The 19,368-nt window shown below is 33.4% G+C and overlaps 1 protein-coding gene across 1 annotated transcript in view; it reads left to right on the top strand.

The window, feature by feature from the left end:
• Positions 1–19,368, top strand: part of Ypel (Yippee-like) — a 98,979-nt gene that overhangs the window by 73,055 nt on the left and 6,556 nt on the right. The window contains exons 2-4 of the mRNA XM_075302242.1: positions 2,037–2,402; positions 2,510–2,760; positions 10,400–10,551. The gene's annotated coding sequence lies outside the window, so the exon portion shown is untranslated. The remainder of the gene's footprint in view (positions 1–2,036; positions 2,403–2,509; positions 2,761–10,399; positions 10,552–19,368) is intronic.

Here is a 19,368-nt window from a genome sequence, read left to right on the forward strand (position 1 = left end):
TTGTTGTCTTTTCGGTCAATTTTTTTTTCACCATACATGATAATTATAATTTAAAAAAGAAAACACTATTCTACAGGAAATATGAAGCTGGGGAATAATTTTTAACATAACTACACAAGGGCAAATTACATCTTTCGGAAATCGGTTTCAGTATTTTGTTCATTCCCCACGAAACGCAATCTTGAGAGTACCAACATTAGTACTTTAGTGCCAACGGAGTCATACGGATAAAGATCCGGAGATTTTTATGACCATTGTGCGGGATTCATCGTGGTGTAATTATTAGCCCGCATACAAAGGGGTCATGGTTACAATCCAAGTTTCGGCCGAACACCAAATGTTTTAGAAATAAAATTAAAACAAATTCTATAGAAATAAAATTTTGACAAACTTTTCTATAGCATAAAAATGTTTTAGAAATAAAGTTTAATCAACATTTTCTATAGAAATAAAGTTTAAGCAACATTTTCTATAGAAATAAATTTTTGACAAAATTTTCTATAGAAATAAAATTTTGACAAAATTTTCTATAGAAATAAAATTTTGACAAAATTTTCTATAGAAATAAAATTTTGACAAAATTTTCTATAGAAGTAAAATGTTGATACCATTTACTATAGGAATAACATTTTGACAAAATTTTCTATAGAAATAAAATTTTTAGTTTATTATTTATTATTTAGCTTATTTTTAAAATTTTATAAGAAATTTTCTCTACCATTTTTTCTTTATTCTCAGTATGCTCAATAAAATTTCAATAAAATACAAACGAGTTCAATGCTAACAAACAGAAGAAGTTGTTATACAATTCACAAAAAAGTAAGAATGAACTACAAAGTTCTTAATTATATTTTATATTTTAATTTATATATACATTTATATTTATATTTATATTTATATTTATATTTATATTTATATTTATATTTATATTTATATTTATATTTATATTTATATTTATATTTATATTTATATTTATATTTATATTTATATTTATATTTATATTTATATTTATATTTATATTTATATTTATATTTATATTTATATTTATATTTATATTTATATTTATATTTATATTTATATTTATATTTATATTTATATTTATATTTATATTTATATTTATATTTATATTTATATTTATATTTATATTTATATTTATATTTATATTTATATTTATATTTATATTTATATTTATATTTATATTTATATTTATATTTATATTTATATTTATATTTATATTTATATTTATATTTATATTTATATTTATATTTATATTTATATTTATATTTATATTTATATTTATATTTATATTTATATTTATATTTATATTTATATTTATATTTATATTTATATTTATATTTATATTTATATTTATATTTATATTTATATTTATATTTATATTTATATTTATATTTATATTTATATTTATATTTATATTTATATTTATATTTATATTTATATTTATATTTATATTTATATTTATATTTATATTTATATTTATATTTATATTTATATTTATATTTACATTTACATTTATATTTATATTTATATTTATATTTACATTTATATTTATATTTATATTTATATTTATATTTATATTTATATTTATATTAATATTTATATTTATATTTATATTTATATTTGTATTTATATTTATATTTATGTTTATGTTTATATTTATATTTATATTTAATTTTTAGTTCATTTTTGCTTTTCGAGTAGGATGCATTTCGTAAATGGTACCTTAAAATCCCAAAAAGTCAGGCAATTTTCCTTAATTTAATTATTCTCAAAATTTTGATTACAATTTAGTTCATAGTTCATTTTTCCCATAACATAGTTTACTTTTTCACTTTAGCGAAAATTGTGTGTCGTACGTTGTAGAGTTTAAAACTCGTATGTTTTTAAACTGACCTCTTTTAAACTCTTTCTTTTGTTAATCAGTGTAATTATAAAAAAAAACGTTTTAATTTTTTTCCCATTCTATAATGTTCACAAGTGTAATCTCTTTGTTGTCTTTCTGTTTTGCTACGTTTCAGGAAATTCAATATCTGTATATTTTTTTCAAACACCCCAACTCAGTGCGAGATATAGGCGAATAGCCGAAGCGCAGTATATGTATGAGGGAATAAGAATGAGTATGTGTGTGTGAGCGTGCGACTTTATGCGTTTGCTTGTAAAAAAGGAACAAGAGAGTAGAGCAAGGAAAATAGATTGCACATCAGAAACAGCATTTCGTCAAGAAAATCGAAGACAAAAAACTACGAAGTCGAAAACAAACACTCTGTCGCCGCCAACGTTACATTCATCGTTTACACCATCGTCATCACCTAAGAAGGAATTATCAATAGACGGAAGTGGGGCGAATTGAAATTGCCAAATCAAACCAAAAAGAAAACATTTGGGTTTGTATTGAAAACAAAGACATATTACACCAAATACGTTTTTCTGGTTTATTGCTTGCTTTGGTAAATTCAGTTTTTTGAATGGTTTGTTTATTTCATATTTGCAGTACTTGCATACACTCTGAGACAATAACTTTTCGAAATTCCTTAAGTTTTGTGGTTACCGTAAGAAGTCTTCGACCACGAATCATTCAATCTGTGGCCTCTTAAATCCAGAGAAAGAAGAGTGCTTTATTCTGCATAGTATCTCTTTCTGAGTTTTATGCAATATAACATTGAAAACATTCAGTATCTAACACTCAAGTATTAGAGAAAGAAGTCTGTTCGCATCATCATCGCTGTATTCATAAAGGAAAAGGTGAGTATATTAAAATTAAAACTTTATTAGCGACTTTCCGAATCCAATAAGACGATGTTCTAACATATTGATCGATAGCTAAAAAATGGTTAATGATTTTAAATGAATTTTATTTAGTTCTGAAAACAGAAATTATTGTTAGCTCTTTTAGTTTGTAGTTTTTTTAAGAAAAAACATAACATTCAGAAAAATGCATGAAGTCGTTATTTGAATCGATTCCTATTGGTCTCTTTAAATTAATATTTTTAGATTATTTCATGCAAATGTTGACCGCCTCAAATGGTCGGTATCTCACGAATATATAATTCAATAGTGCCTTCCAATCAGGGATGAAAAAGTTGACACTTTTGTACTTTTTTTATACAGTTTGAGTATAGAAAACAACGAAGAACCCCCGCTCCATGTTTGCTACCTTTTTCCAACATTTTCGAAATTCATAAATTAAAATGTGAATGCTAGTCCAAATTTCTTTATCCTTAACAATTGGAACAAAATGGATTCAACCTAAAATATCGGGCAGCCACTATATCTAATCTAACTTAAGTTTGGCACTAATAAAAACCAATGTGTCGATAATCGCCGGGAATGGGCCACGTTCGTGCACACGTAGAGAAGGATTATGATTCTTATGTTTTTTGTTCCTCATAACTTGGACAATTTTTGTCGTAAAAAATACCTCTATTGTTTTCTTGATATTTGGCGAAATCAGATTCATGTAATTCATGTAATCATATTTCTTCTCTGGGTGTAAGTGAATTTCTATAGCAGACAATTCAAAGTCATGGTGTAGGGTACATACGGTTTCATCTCAACGCTTTTGTTTTGACTTGTTCAAATTCTCATTAAGCCCTTTGTAAACAACACGAACTGTCGGTATACAGTTCCCATAGTTCATATCTTTGTAGTAGTCATCATGTTTTAGATTTTCATCTCTAATAGCACTTTAATTGATTGAATCTATCCATCGCCCCCCTTAGCAATCTGCAAATTACTCACCGATGGCCATTTCAACCAAAAGAGTGTATGCGTGTCGCGCCTCAAACATTTCCACATTGAGGGAGGTTATTGTTTTGCCTTTTGTCAAAAAGAGTGGCAGCAAAACGCCACAGCTAAATAAAAAAAAAAACAAGCGGCGGTCTGTCTGGCTAAATGGCTGGGTAGTGTCTGTCTACTCTTAGTCAAAGTAGTGAGTGAGTGCATCAATCTAAAGAGAAGTGTAGAGGTCGCGGTATTTGCGCTCGTCATCAAAGAGGGCTATTGCCTAGAGCCATTTACATTCTTACGTGTGGGTGCAGCCGGTTTTCAAAGTAATTGTCTCTTGTCCATATCTAGGGTGTGGACAAAAGGACAGTTAGTCGTGGCTGCGAATGTTGTGGTCAAATAATTAACAAAACACTTTATTGGTCTTTGATTGTATTTGCCAAGCAGCGAAAATAACAAACAAGAATAAAATCGCAATACATAGCTCTATAGATGCCACTGATAAATTGGCAACAACACAGACCTCCGCTCACTGATAGAGAATAAATAGAACAACAAAAACAATTGTGAACAACATGCAATGAAAACAAAGCACACTTCTACTTTACTACCTCGCTCACCACCACACCATTATCGGTTCAAGTGTAAGGGTGGTGAGAGGCTAGAAAAATAAAAGCAGAAAATCAACAACACTTTAAACGTAATAAAATATGATTAAAAACAAATCAAGAACACGAGAGACGAATAAAAGTGATATTAAAATTAGACCTAACGAACTATGTAGACACCCTAACATGTACCAAAGAAAAATATGTTTTTACGAAATATTTTTCAATGATCTTCATGAAACAAATGACACTTAATATTACTGATTTCTCAACATAAAATTGCATATAAATCGTATGAGTTGAGCAAAATACAGTAAGCAACCAATATAAGTACATTTTTTGTAAGTAAAAATACTCTTACGAGTATAAGAAAATTTAGCGAAACACCTTTCTGTTGTTTTTTGGTATAAGGGAAATCACATTTTCACCGGAAACATTTTTCTCGCATAAATATTATTTTCTCATCAAACAGAACGTACTTGCCAAAATCAGATACATAATTTCTGAGAAGATATCATAACAGATTGGCTGATAAGTCCCCGGTCTATCAAAGAAAAACATATTTTTTGGCAAAATTCGTTTTTATTATTCAACATAGTTCCCTTCAAGAGCGATACAAAGATTATAACGACCTTCCAATTTTTTGATACCATTTTGGTAGTACTCCTTAGGTTTTGCCTCAAATTAAGCCTCAGTTTCGGCGATCAACTCTTCATTGCAGCCAAATTTTTTCCCTGCGAGCATCCTTTTGAGGTCTGAGAACAAGAAAAAGTCGCTGGAGGCCAGATCTGGAAAATGCGATTGGTGGGGAAGCCCAATTCATGAATTTTTGCCATCGTTCTCAATGACATGTGGCAAGGTGCGTTGTCTTGGTGGAACAACACTTTTTTCTTCTTCATATGGGGCCGTTTTGCCGCGATTTCGACCTTCAAACGCTCCAATAACGCCATATAATAGTCACTGTTGATGGTTTTTCCCTTCTCAAGATAATCGATAAAAATTATTCCATGCGCATCCCAAAAAACAGAGGCCATTACTTTGCCAGCGGACTTTTGAGTCTTTCCACGCTTCGGAGACGGTTCACCGGTCGCTGTCCACTCAGCCGACTGTCGATTGGACTCAGGAGTGTAGTGATGGAGCCATGTTTCATCCATTGTCACATATCGACGGAAAAACTCGGGTGTATTACGAGTTAACAGCTGCAAACATCGCTCAGAATCATCAACACGTAGTTGTTTTTGGTCAAATGTGAGCTCCGCGGCACCCATTTTGCACAGAGCTTCCGCATATCCAAATATTGATGAATGATATGACCAATACGTTCCTTTGATATCTTTAAGGCCTCTGCTATCTCGATCAACTTCATTTTACGGTCATTCAAAATCATTTTGTGGATTTTTTTGATGTTTTCGTCGGTAACCACCTCTTTCGGGTGTCCGCTGCGTTCACCGTCCTAATTTCACCACGCTTGAATTTTGCATACCAATCAATTATTGTTGATTTCCCTGGGGCAGAGTCCGGAAACTCATTATCAAGCCAAGTTTTTGCTTCCACCGTATTTTTTCCCTTCAGAAAACAGTATTTATCAAAACACGAAATTCCTTTTTTCCATTTTTTTCACAATAACAAAAGTTGTTTCACAAAAGACGCCCTATCTCACAATCTAATTGACTTACAGACGTCAACTTTTGATACGAATCATTTGAAGGTTGGTACTATATAAAAATAATATGCATTTAATACTAGCGACGCCATCTATGTGCAGACCGGGGACTTATCAGCCAACCTGTTATTTGGGGCCTCCGTGGTGCAATAGTGCTTCAAAGCTTTTCTACATAGTTTCACCGCAATGTGAAACGCCTTTCGGACTCGGCTATAAAAAAGAGGTCATTCAGGGCACAGTCTATGTGAGCCTAAATTAACGGGCACAAAAAGTGACACACTTTTTCATAAAGAAAAAAACAACAATTAAACGCATTTATAACAGTGTAAAGCCTAGTTAAATAACTTTTTTCAATATAGATTTTAACTATTCTAACATTCACATTGTTGAAAATCATTCTTTGAAAGTTAATATTATGAAGATTAACCTGGTTTATCTACTGTAGAAAATTTTCCATGCATACTTTTAGGCGGTACAAGTACTGATAATATTATGGTGCAAAAAGAAAAATTGTTCACAAATATAATATTCGGTTCGTGAACTTGCTAATTTTTTAAGAACCCAAATATATTTGTAATCCTAAGGATATTTGTGATCGAAATGTGAAGAAGATATTAGGGTATAAATTAATGTTGTTAAAAAGTGGCACAGTACGACAAAGAAGTGGCGCACAAAAGTAAAATCTATTACATTTAGTCACACAAAAGTATCACCGCTTGAAGTGACAAATTTGGCACTAAATTGGCACAATGGTAACACTGTTTGGCACGAATTATAGCCTTCAAACGGCCAACAAAGCCATCACACGCTGCACGAATGTGGCTCTGTGGTATTTTAGTCCATTCCCATCTTGAGATCATCGACACTTTGTCAACCTTACTCTCTAAAATGCCCCAGGTGCAACGCTTGAGTTCTGGGTGCCAATGTAAATTTTCAGCTGACCTCTTTTGCAAGTAAACCCAATTAGTTTGTTTGGTCATGGCTTCTTATCGGAGAAATTCTAATTCGGTAACTGACCATTTTGGGACGCGATGCCACATTGCCAGTATCACTGTAATGAGCTATGGTACGGATAACAAAAGTTTTATTCACATTTATATGCAGGAAGGCTCTAACAATAGCCATTTTGCAAATATAAAGCAATCACATTATCACGCCTGAATTCCAATAATATGAAATGTTACTGGAATAAATCTGTCAAACGAGCTGTGATAATATCAACCTGAAGTAAGTTGCAGTATATATCATCCACCCTGTAATTTAAGGCCAAGGCAATTTTTAGTGGAGAATTGAATTTTCTGTAATAACATATCCAATAAATTCGTAATTAACTTTTCGAAACCTACAAAAACCTCCTGTAGAGACAAACAAAGCGCTGAAACGCAAACGCTCATCAATTGCCTGGTAGGGGCTAATAAAACGTGCTAATGAGAAAACAGCTGTTGACGAGGAAGACGACTGAGTTTTGAGTACATTCTAACGATTGTATGATATGACTGGAGAACATCCCATAGAACAGCAGCCACCCCCATTACAAAAACAACAGCTTAGTATTTCCTCTCACATCTCACTCACCATCAATCACCACTCTTTCGTTTTTCACATAATTATTTCTATGCAATTCTTTTAAGCTCACTCACTGGCAAACGTTGGTTGGTTTAGCTTTTGCCCCCTTAGCCTACTACCAGTTTTCTCCTACCCCCATTGACACTCCACTTCATCACAGTACAACAGCTGTTTGTTAGTTGTCGTTGTTGTTGTCATGATCTCTTCACAATTGCATTCACTCACTCACCATCGTCGTTGTCGTCGTCGTCTATTTCAGAAAAAAAAAACAAAAAGTAATCTCAAAGAAAACAAAACGCCAACACTGACTGGTGTGGCAATATATACGACGACAAACTCACGCTGCTAAACCCACTACAACTCAAATAGCCAACCAGCTGTAGTAGCAAATACGAAGTACAAGCCATTCTATCTATAGGGATGCCAATTTTGAATGGTTGTGGATATCCCACCCATGAAAAGTTAGATTGGAAAGAGCCAATCAGTTGCTTCGTTGCACGAAAGTGGCCAGTTACCGAATTTGATTTTCTCTGATGGAAAGCCATTCGAAATTGAGCAGTTTGTGAAGAAACAAAATGATCAGGTTTACTTACCAAAAAAGTTCAGCTGAAAATGTACACCTTTGTGTCAGTCAAAGGACTCAAGCGCTGCCGATGGTTCATCGAACGTGGAGTCAAATTAAACGTCGAATTTTATTGAAAAAATGTTAAAAATACAGTATTAAAGGCCTTGGTAGACAAACATTTCGGCCGCAGGCCATACACATCCCAATAGGACTCAGCACCATTGCTCTCAGCTCGCGTCGAACAAGAATGAATTTAAAAGGAGGTTCCTTGCGTCATTTCAACCATACAATGACCATCAATTGGAACATTTCGGAGAGCAAGGTTGGGACAAAAAAAAAAAAACAAAGTGTCGATCATCTCATGGCGGCGTTTCGCCGGGAATAGGGAAAAATACCTCAAAACCGCTATCGTGCAGCGTGTCGCGCCTAGAAGACCATAATTCGTGCCATCCGTACAAATCTAAACTATGATGTTATTTTTGACATTTTTTGCTTTTAAAGAATAAAATAAAAACAAATTTTTGAATTAGGTTAGCTCGAAGATTTTTTGGTAAGTTACCTCCAAGAGTTTTTGCTGAGATTCGGATTCATGTTGAAACTCGGTAAACCAATTTTTTTACAGTCTTCATCGAAGGAAAAGTCATCGTACACTATTTAATTTCCCTGAGTGGTTTACCACCCTATTAAAGAATCGATTCACCAATAGTTATAGCTCCTAAATGTTTCTACAATCCACGCAAAAATTCGGCTTCACGCGGTAAAAACAATTTTTGACGTTGTATGTTATAGATTGTGAAAAATCGAATTTCCAAAAATTAAAAAATTGATTATTCCAAATTTCAAAATACGAAAAATAATTAGTCATAAATCGACTTTTATTGTGTAATTTGAAGAAGTCGATTTCTTAAAAAACAGACTTTTCCACAAACCGATGTGCAATCTCGACATTATATAGCAAATACCCAACAAAAACTGCTTACCAAGAGCATTATCTTATTTACTTCGCAATGGCATGTCCTATGAGGAATATGATCACCCCAAACATGTTTCAATAGCAAAACGTTATTTTTGAACGGTGAACGTTCCATGTTCACTTTTGTCGCAATAATGTTGTTTTCCCGGCAATAATATTCATGGTTGCCTGAATAACATGCATAATTTTCGAGAAAATACCATGGTTGCCGCAATCATGGTATTTTCTCGAAACCATGGTATTTTCTCCATGTTCATCGTGCAAAAATATCATTTTTATCTTGAAACATATTTGGTTTGATCATATTCCTTCTCTGGGTGTACTTACCCCGCGATTGCTGGGTAGTTTCACAATTTCATGTAAGACATCTCTACTTGTCATACTCAATGCATGCGTTTTTCTTCTATATTAGATTTCTTCCATATATGAGGTTCGCAGTTTTTTTTCTGCAAAAGTGAATGCGCGTTTGTGTACGAAAATTCGATTTTCGCCAGCCTTTTGGAAACACCATGGGGCTGGTTGATGATGCCGCCTGCTATTGGCGACGTAGTTGTTTGTTGTAGAAGTCGTCGCCGTTGTCGTCGTCGTCGCCGCCGTTGTTTGGTCGGCTGAATGCATGCATTGCATGGTGGATATCTTTTTCTTTGTGTGGTGCAGGCAGTTTGCTCAGTGTTTGCTGCAACAACACTTCATTCCCGTGTGGCTCTTTGGAACGTTTAGTTGTTGTGCGGTTACTCCAGTGGTAGTAGAAGAGAACTTTAACAACGAAAAAGCCTGTCTAACTGCTAACCATTTGCCTGCCAACCAGCCAGCCTATGTTACAAACAGACTGAGTGACTGATTGGTGTTTGCTCCAATTATTTTTGCGCGGAAGACTTGTTTTACGCGAAATAAAAAACAAAAAAACGAAACGAAAAAGTTTACTGCGCCAAAGATCCACAAAAACAAAAAACACAAATCAAAGAACCTTCAAAGCCAACAATAACAACAAAAAATAGAAAAAAATCGTAGTACTTTGAGCTACCATATATACCATTCTAATATATAATTATCGCTTTGTAGTGCTTTTGATTAATTAAATTTGAAACTAAAGTGAAATAGAAAGACAATTAAACTTGAAAGTAAGTGTTGATTAAACTAGATCTGGCCTAGGTTTTTCCTTTTTTCTTATTTTCCATTCATTTCTAAGAAGTGTTTACCTTATAATACCGATTTCAAATTTCTATTTAAATTTAAATAAAACAAACATTTAAATAATTCTGTTTTTTTCGGTTTATTTTTAGATTGCACATTTTAAACGGTCGTGTCGTGTAAACAAAACGAAAACAACCAACCATTCAATCGAATTCAATCCTATCCAACCATCAAGCAAAAAAGCAAACAATCGCCACCAACAAAAGAGGAGGAAGCATTTTGTCCCAAAATCAAACAAAGAGTAAGTTAAGTGCTGCTAATGAGTAACAAGACGCTATGGATTATATGTGTGATGCATCATATAAATTGCCCAAATTAAATACACAAAAAAGAAAAAAAAAACAAATAAGAGCGGAGCGGAGCCGACTACACAGAAATAAAAGTTTTCTTTTCTCTGTAACGAAAATTTCTTTTAACGGTAAAAAAATTTTTTTAAATGTCAACAAGTATATACGGCCGTAAGTTCGGCCAGGCCGAATCTTATGTACCCTCCACCATTGATTGCATAGAAACTTGTACTAAAGACTGTCATCCACAATCGAATTACTTGGGTTGCGGTAAAACTTGCCGATGCACAGTGGTCGGTGCTATATGGAGTTAGCGGCCAAAAATACTTCCAGTATAGGTATCATCGTGAAACTTCGGTCACGGCTTTATAAGTATGTCAGGACTATTTAATGATAAAATGGGATTGATTGATGACGTTTTGGTATAGCCCCCCATATAGACCGATCTCCCGATTTTACTTCTTGGGCTTCTAGAAACTGTATTTTCTATCCGATTTGGCTGAAAATTGAAATCTAAAGGTATATTAGGACCAAAAGTAGGTGGGCTAAAAATGGTGTTTATCGGTCCATGTTTTGGTATAGCCCCCATATAGACCGATCTCTTAATTTTACTTCTTGAGCTTCTATTGGAAATTGGAAATCTAGAGATATTTTAGGACCACAAATAGGTGTGAAGAAAATGATGGTTATAGATTCATGTGTTGGTATAGCCCCTATATATACCGATCTTCCGATTTTATTTTTGGGCTTCTAGAAAACGTACTTTCTATCCGATTTGCCTAAATTTAAAATCTAGAATTATTTTAAGATCACAAATAGATGTAACGGAAATGAGGTTAATCAGCCCATGTGTTGGTATAGCCCACGTATAGACCAATCTGACGATTTTACTCCAAGGGCAGTAGTTTTAATCCGATTTTCATGAAGTTGTAAAACAAGATAGTTTTGAAAATTCAACCTATTTTCATCGATATATTTTGAACCACTTAACTTATGATAGATCATATTATACACGTTTGTTTGATATATCAATACCTTGCATTCAAGTACAAACAACGATATAATCGGACATTTCTAGCTCGAGGTATGAGTTGTTTAGCGAAAAAGTCAGAAAAACTAAAAATAACGGGATATCTCAAAAACGGTTTCATAAAAAATTTTATAACCTTCATTTTCAAATTCAGCAGATCAAAATACACAAGAAAAGCCATCAAATGTACATTTTCAGTGTAAACTAGTGTTAACAAATACTACACACAGATTCATATTTGGATATAAAGAAACAAGACCACTTCGGTATTAGGGAGATAAAACAAAGGGGGGCAAAAGAAAGCAGCTGATTTTTATCAGTTTGGCATCTTGAAATATTAACTAATAAACCACAAAAAATCCCATTGGAGACTTCAGGGGGAACACAACTAAAACTCTACATAAACTTTACATATAAGAACGAACGAACACGAAACAATGGGACTGACAAAAATTGATTTTATAACAAATTTAAAACAATTTTTATACATTTTTTTATTTTAAAATATAGTTAATACCATTTAGTTCAACAAAAACAAATACATATTGTAAAACCTTGTTTGCATAAGAAACAGTGATGGCACACTTTTTGAAAAATTTCTAACTTTGATTTTTTATTTTTGGCCAAAGGGATCGACCACTGAGCGATGGCAAGGTATCTTAAAACTTCTTAACACCGTCTTCTCAATTGTAAGTTAGTCCATAAGGGGTATATATTAAACCAAAAAAAAAAAGCCGATTAAATACGTAAATAATTGAGTTTGACAAAATTTTCTATAGAAATAAAATTTTGACAAAAAATTTCTATAGCAATAAAATTTTGACTAAATTTTGGTAGATTATTTTTGGGATTCGGCTATATATAGCTATATACCGATATGGGCGAATATTCGCATGGTTGTTAGCGGCTATATGCCAAATTTCAACCGGGTCGGATGAATTTTGCTCCTCCAATAGCTCCGGAGGTCAAATCTGGGGATCGGTTTAAATGGGGGTTATATATAATTAAGACCGGTGTGGACCAATTTTTGCATGGTTGTTAAAGACCATATACTAAAACCACGCACCAAATTTCAACCGGATCGGGTGAATTTTGCTCTTCAAAGGGGCTCCGGAGGTCAAATCTGGGGATCGGTTTATATGGGGGCTATTTATAATTATGGACCGATGTGAACCAATTTTTGCATAGTTGTTAGAGACCATAACATATACTAATGTCATGTACCAAATTTCAGCCGGATCGGATGAAATTTGCTTCTCTTAGGTTAGGTTATGTGGCAGCCCGACTATTCAGTCCATTGTGATACCACAGTGGTGAACTTCTCTCTTATCACTGAGTGCTGCCCGATTCCATGTTAAGCTCAATGACAAGGGACCTCCTTTTTATAGCCGAGTCCGAACGGCGTTCCACATTCCAGTGAAACCACTTAGAGAAGCTTTGAAACCCTCAGAAATGTCACCAGCATTACTGAGGTGGGATAATCCACCGCTGAAAAATTTCTTGGTGTTCGGTCGTAGCAGGAATCGAACCCACGACCTTGTGTATGCAAGGCGGGCATGCTAACCATTGGACCACGGTGGCTCCCAATTTGCTTCTCTTATAGGCTCCGCAAGCCAAATCTGGGGATAGGTTCATATGGGAGCTATATATAATTATGGACCGATGTGTACCAATTTTTGCATGTTTGATAAAAACCATATACTAGCACCACGTACCAAATTTCAGCCGGATCGGATAAAATTTGCTTCTCTCGGTTTATATGGGGGCTATATATAATTATGGGCCGATTTGGACCAATTTTTGCATGGAGACCATATAAAAACACCATGTACCAAATTTCAACCGGATCGGATGAATTTGCCTCTCCAAGAGACTCCGCATGCCAAATCTGAGCGTCGGTTTATATAGGGTCTATACATAAAAGTGGTCCGATATGGCCATTTTCAATACCATCCGACCCACATCACTAACAACTACTTTCGCCAAGTTTTAAGTCGATAGCTTGTTTCGTTCGGAAGTTAGCGTGATTTCAACAGACGGACGGACGGACATGCTTAGATCAACTCAGAATTTCAAACGAATGTGTCCTAATAAGCGATTATTGACAAAGTCATTTGATATAACCGATAAATGTGACTGCAGCAAAAAAAGAGCTTTCAAAAAAGTAGTTTGGGTCCCCAATTTGTGATCCGCAAACTTGGACCATCTCCAATGAATTTTGCATGGACTTATCATAGGATGGAAGTACTCCATTTTTGGATCCTTTGCATTTCTTTAGAAGTTGTGTCTTAGAAGCTCATTTCGATGAAGAAATTAAAAAAAAAAAATAAAAAACATTTTTTTTTTTCATTTAACTTTTTATTTTTATCAGTATTTTTTTTTTGTGTAAAAATTCAATATGTGTGTCTGCAGGCAGGTCAAGTTCGAAGATGTGCTATATCGGTCCAGGTTTTAATATAGTCCCCATATAAACCGACCTCCCGATTTGGGGTCTTGGGCTTATAGGAATCGTAGTTTTTATCCAATTTATAGAAACCGCAGTTTTTATTCAATTTACCTGAAATTGGAAATCGAGAGGTACTTTAGAACCGTAAAGAGGTGTGCCAAAAATTGTGAGTATCGGTCCATATTTTGGTATAGCCCCATTTGCCTGAAATTGAAAATCTAGAAGTACTTGAGGACCATCAAAAGGTGTGCCGAAAATGGTCCGTATCGTTCCATGTTTTGGTATAGCCCCCATATAGACCGATCTCCCGATTTTACATCTTGGGTATATAGAATCCGTAGTTTATATACAATTTGCCTGAAATTAGAAATTTATAGGTATTTTAGGACCATAAGGAGGAGTGCCGAAAATGGTGAGTATCGGCCCATGTTTTGGTATAGCCCCCATATAGACCGATCTGCCGATTTTACTTCTTTGTCTTCTAGAATCCGTAGTTTTTATCCAATTTGCCTGAAATTGGAAATCTAGAGGTGTTGTAGGAACATAAAGAGTTGCGCCGAAAATGGTGAGTCTCGGTCAATGTTTTAGTATAGACCCCATATAGACCGATCTCCCGATTTTACTTGTAAAAACCGTAGTTGTTGTCCAAATTGCCTGGAATTGAAATCTGGAGGTTGTCTATGATTATAAATAGGTGTGCAAGAAATGATTTTATTGTTTGAGATTGACAAAACTTGATGGGGGGTTTCGGGCTGCGCTTTAAAAGAAATGTTTGTGGAACAACTTCCAATTTTTTTCTGGGAAGCTTTGCAATCTGTAATGTTATCCAAATTCTACTAAATATTGCAATCTCTGTCTTACCAACAATTAATAGACAACCAGACGTACAGATAGAAAAGATCAACTCAGATTGGCAATGTGTCTATATAGAAATTCTAGAACCACAGTATATACCAATGATGGACTTAAACTGGACTGATAGGAACAATCAATATCGATATTCTATGAATATATTTTTTCTGGATTAAAAGAACACCATGTTCCGAACTACTGGAAAATAGAACACAAAATTGCAACTTCTAGATGTTAATAACAAAGTATTTGTAATAAAATAATTTATTTAGTTTGTGTAAAAAAAAATTGTAACAATTAATTTATTGATTGAAAACATTTTCAACTTCAATCCACTTTTTATTGGAAATATTTTGGTGATATTTTTTACTGTGCGCGATCAACTTTTCTTGGATTTGGCTCATCTTGAAACACCCATACAACAAGGTTGATAAAGTTGTCACTTTTGTACTTTATTTGACACTGTTTGAGTATAAAAAGTTCCGTAGAACTCCCGCGACACATTTGGTACTTAATCAAATCTTTTTTTTTTAATTAAAATGTGAACTCTTGTCTAAATTCGTTTATCCTTATAAACAATTGGAACATTTTTCTCAAATCAAATAGAAAATTTTATTTTTGAATACCTAAAGCCTGAGGTGGGTGATTGTCTATAGAGAAAATATACAATATAACAATGGTAAATAGGCCTGAATACGAATAAGACAGATCCTAAGTCACACATTGCTAAACCAGATCATCACCAAAACAGTCGACCATATATTGAATGACCATAGTTCCATTTAATTGTCGTTTTCAAGCTATCGAAAAGACTTTGGTACCAACCTTAATGAAATTGCAATTTCAGAACAAATCAAAAAATAATTCGTTCCAAATTTAGCTCTTTTAGGTCATGACAATTTATATGCCAAGCGGACATGCTAATCATTTTATCCTAGTTGATCTCTTTCATAAGCAAAATTAAAATGGTCCTTACCAAAATGAAATAAGTACCTCTTGGTTTAAAAAACTACTTTTTGAAGCTGATTCAGTACAATTTCAAGAATGCTATTTATCATGCCTGCCATACAATCGACTGCTTTCTAGATTCCGGCTTATTCGCGTAAATCCCCGATTCATCATTTGGAGATTTCAACCAATCGACACGAGCCTATTTTTGAGTGATTGAAAAATTTTAAAGGTCAAATGTCTATTAATACAAATCATTAATTTTCACGTTATTTCAAAATTCGTTTTCAGTATCTGATTCAACGGTATGGTAGGGTAAAAAAGCGTAATATACTTTGGTGACAGGGATATTGACCTTTCAGCCATAAAATGATTTATATTAATATACTAATAGAATTAGTTCATGAACAATATATAACTAATATATAGTATAGACAAATATATAACTCTCGTGACCATATTATTTTTATTATTTCGAAATTAAACAACAACACCTTCCATGCGCATACTTCAATCTACTCTCTTTCCATACAGTGTATAATTAAAATATGAATCATTTCCATTGAACATGACCTATAGAAGTATTCATTATTAAAACTGCCATTAAAGAGAAGGTGATACTTACACAAATGTTCCATTAGAACGCACACACACAATAGGAACCTTCCATTAGATAAAACATTGTTGTTTGATACGATATTAACTTAGTGCATTGATAAGAAATATTCATTTTATGGTTGAATGACTTATAATGCAGAGGAATTGTTTACATTTCATGAAACAAAAAAAAATTAAATTCTTTACCTTATCTCTTCACTTTCGAAATCTTGCATTATTGATCTTGAATTCTAAAAGGAGTGTATGTGTATCGGCCAAGAATTTTTAGACAATTTGGAAAAGTATCTAGCAATTTTGTAGATGATTATAATTATAGTATAGCACTGAGTTGGGTCAAGCAGGAGCTCTGAAAGATTTGAATCTTAACACCGTTCGGTGAAAAAAAGTTTAATTTTTTAAAGAACAACATAATAAACAGAACTTGAGTCGTCGTGCCTATAGTTCGGTCACGCCAAATAGCTTGGCAAAGAACTAAGGCCGAAGAGAAGACAAAATAACTCACCAACACAATCTCTTGATGTGTAATTCCATAATTTGGGTATTTATTTGAAATTAGATAATATTCCAAATGTTGAGAATTGTAGCTATAAATAGAATTTTGAAGTCTTACACGTGGTTGGTTAGCATGCGTTACAAAGGGTCGACCAAATACCATAAAATTTCTCCTCTCAGTAATACTAGTGATATTTCTGAGTAAAGGTCAGTACTACGTTCGCTTTTCGCGGTTACTATTTTCAATGTAAAGCAGTTAAATATAAAGCATATAAATTAACTCAATTGATGCGCAGTTTCTTGTTCCTCCAGATTTCAGGACACCGAACATAGTAACCACCTTAATTACGAAGCTTTTCTAAGTGGTTTCACCGCAATGTGGAGCGCCGTTCTGACTCGGCTATAAAAGGAGGTCCCTCGACATTGAGCTAAACACAGAATTGGGCAGCTTTCAGTAATAAGAGAGAAGTTCACCAATGTGGTATCACCATGGACTGAATATTCCCAAATATCGAGCTACCACTATACCTAACCTAAGGTCTCGATATAGTGGATTCAATAATGTGTTTAACATGACTCCGCTTTTGGCGAAACTTCTCAGGTTTTATTTTCTAAAGTTTTGAGTATTGTTAGACTAGTATTATACCCATTAGCATAGAATGGTGATGGGAGTTTGCCATTCCGTTTGTAATGCGCCGTCCAGACTATAAGTTTATCCGGACGACAGTGCTCATGTCGAAATTATACCGGATATTGGCCACACGATAAGTTATGTTCGACGGCATAATCGATCCTCCTGCTTCCCAGCAAAAAAGAGATTCCAAAAAAGTAGTTTGGATCCCAAATACAGTTTAGATCGATTTTTTTTCGAAATTTGAAGAAAAAATTTAACAAAACCCAAAAAAAAAATAATTTAGAAAATCTTATTTTGACGGTTTTGATCAAAATTTGTATGAAAAAATGTTTTCTTCGAATGAATGAAACGAAATTTTTAAAATATCCCTTGAATTGTAAATGTGTCGAATTTTAAATGTTTTAACGATTTTAGCTTGCACAAGAAGGGACAGTTACTACTTCTAAAAAAGGGAGAACTTATTTTTTTATTTTATAGAAAATTTTGTCAAACTTATTTTTATAGAAAATATTCTCAAAAAAAAAATTATAGAAAATTTTCTCAATTTTTTTTTCTATAGAGAATTTTTATTTAATATTTTATTTATATAAAAAAAAATGAAGTACTTCTAAAAAAGCGAGAACTTATTTTTTTTTATTTTATAGAAAATTTTGTCAAAATTTTATTTTTATAGAAAATATTCTCAAAAAATTTTATAGAAAATTTTCTAAATTTTTTTCTATAGAAAGGTTTCTCAATTTTTTGTCTATAGAAATTTTTCTCAATATTTCATTTATATACAAAAATTGAAGTACTTCTTAGTTGGACAGGAATGTTTTGCAAAATCTACCAAAACACCAAAAATTCTACCAATCCACCAACAATCTAAAGAAATTTACAAACATTTTACCATTTTTCGGACTGCTACTTTAACGTAACCTAACCTATCGCAATGGACTGAATAGTCTGAGTTAGACTGAAACTTAATCGTGCTGCCACTTTAACTTACCACTTTTGTTAGAATTCTACCAACTGTAGCAACCACTTCAACCCCAGTTTCGACGAAAAAAATGTTTTCAGCGGTAGATTATCCCCTTTCTGTAATGCTGGTGACATTTCAGTTTTTAAAAGCTTGTGAATAAATAGTCTAAGTGAGCCTGAAATAACGGGCTGCCACTGTACCTAACCTATCCTAACCATGCCCCAGACAGACAACCTTTAATAATACATTCTCAATCGTCCTAAAATGTGGAACTACATCATTTTTTGTTTGTTTCGGTCCAGGTTTTCATATAGCATCCATATAGTTTATATGGGTGCTATACGAAACCCTCCCCGAATTGGGGGTTTGAGCTGTAGACACCACTATTGATATCTGATTTTCAAGCCAAAATTCAAACTCTCGAAGTATTTTAGGCCCACAAATAGAGTTGCCGAATATGGTGTATATCGGTCCATATATTGTTCTAGCCCCCACATGGAGCGATCTACCGATTTCACATCAATACTGTATGCATTCACATTTTTATACTGTATGCATTTACTTGATAGTTGCAAGATAGATGACAACTTGAAGTCATTTCATGCTACTCGCTCGACTTGTCTCTTTTTCCATCGAACCATCCATCCAGCCCTCAGCAACTCTTACTCTAAGAATACCTCAATAAAATGTAAGTTACGAATGCACAAAGAAATAAGTGAGCGTTATTATTTATCCCAACTAAACGAAAATAAGTTCATTGCTGGCCACTGCACTTCATAAGGTGATAAAG

The sequence above is a fragment of the Haematobia irritans genome, chromosome 3 (assembly GCF_050003625.1).
Source record: "Haematobia irritans isolate KBUSLIRL chromosome 3, ASM5000362v1, whole genome shotgun sequence".
NCBI classification, from domain to species: domain Eukaryota; kingdom Metazoa; phylum Arthropoda; class Insecta; order Diptera; family Muscidae; genus Haematobia; species Haematobia irritans.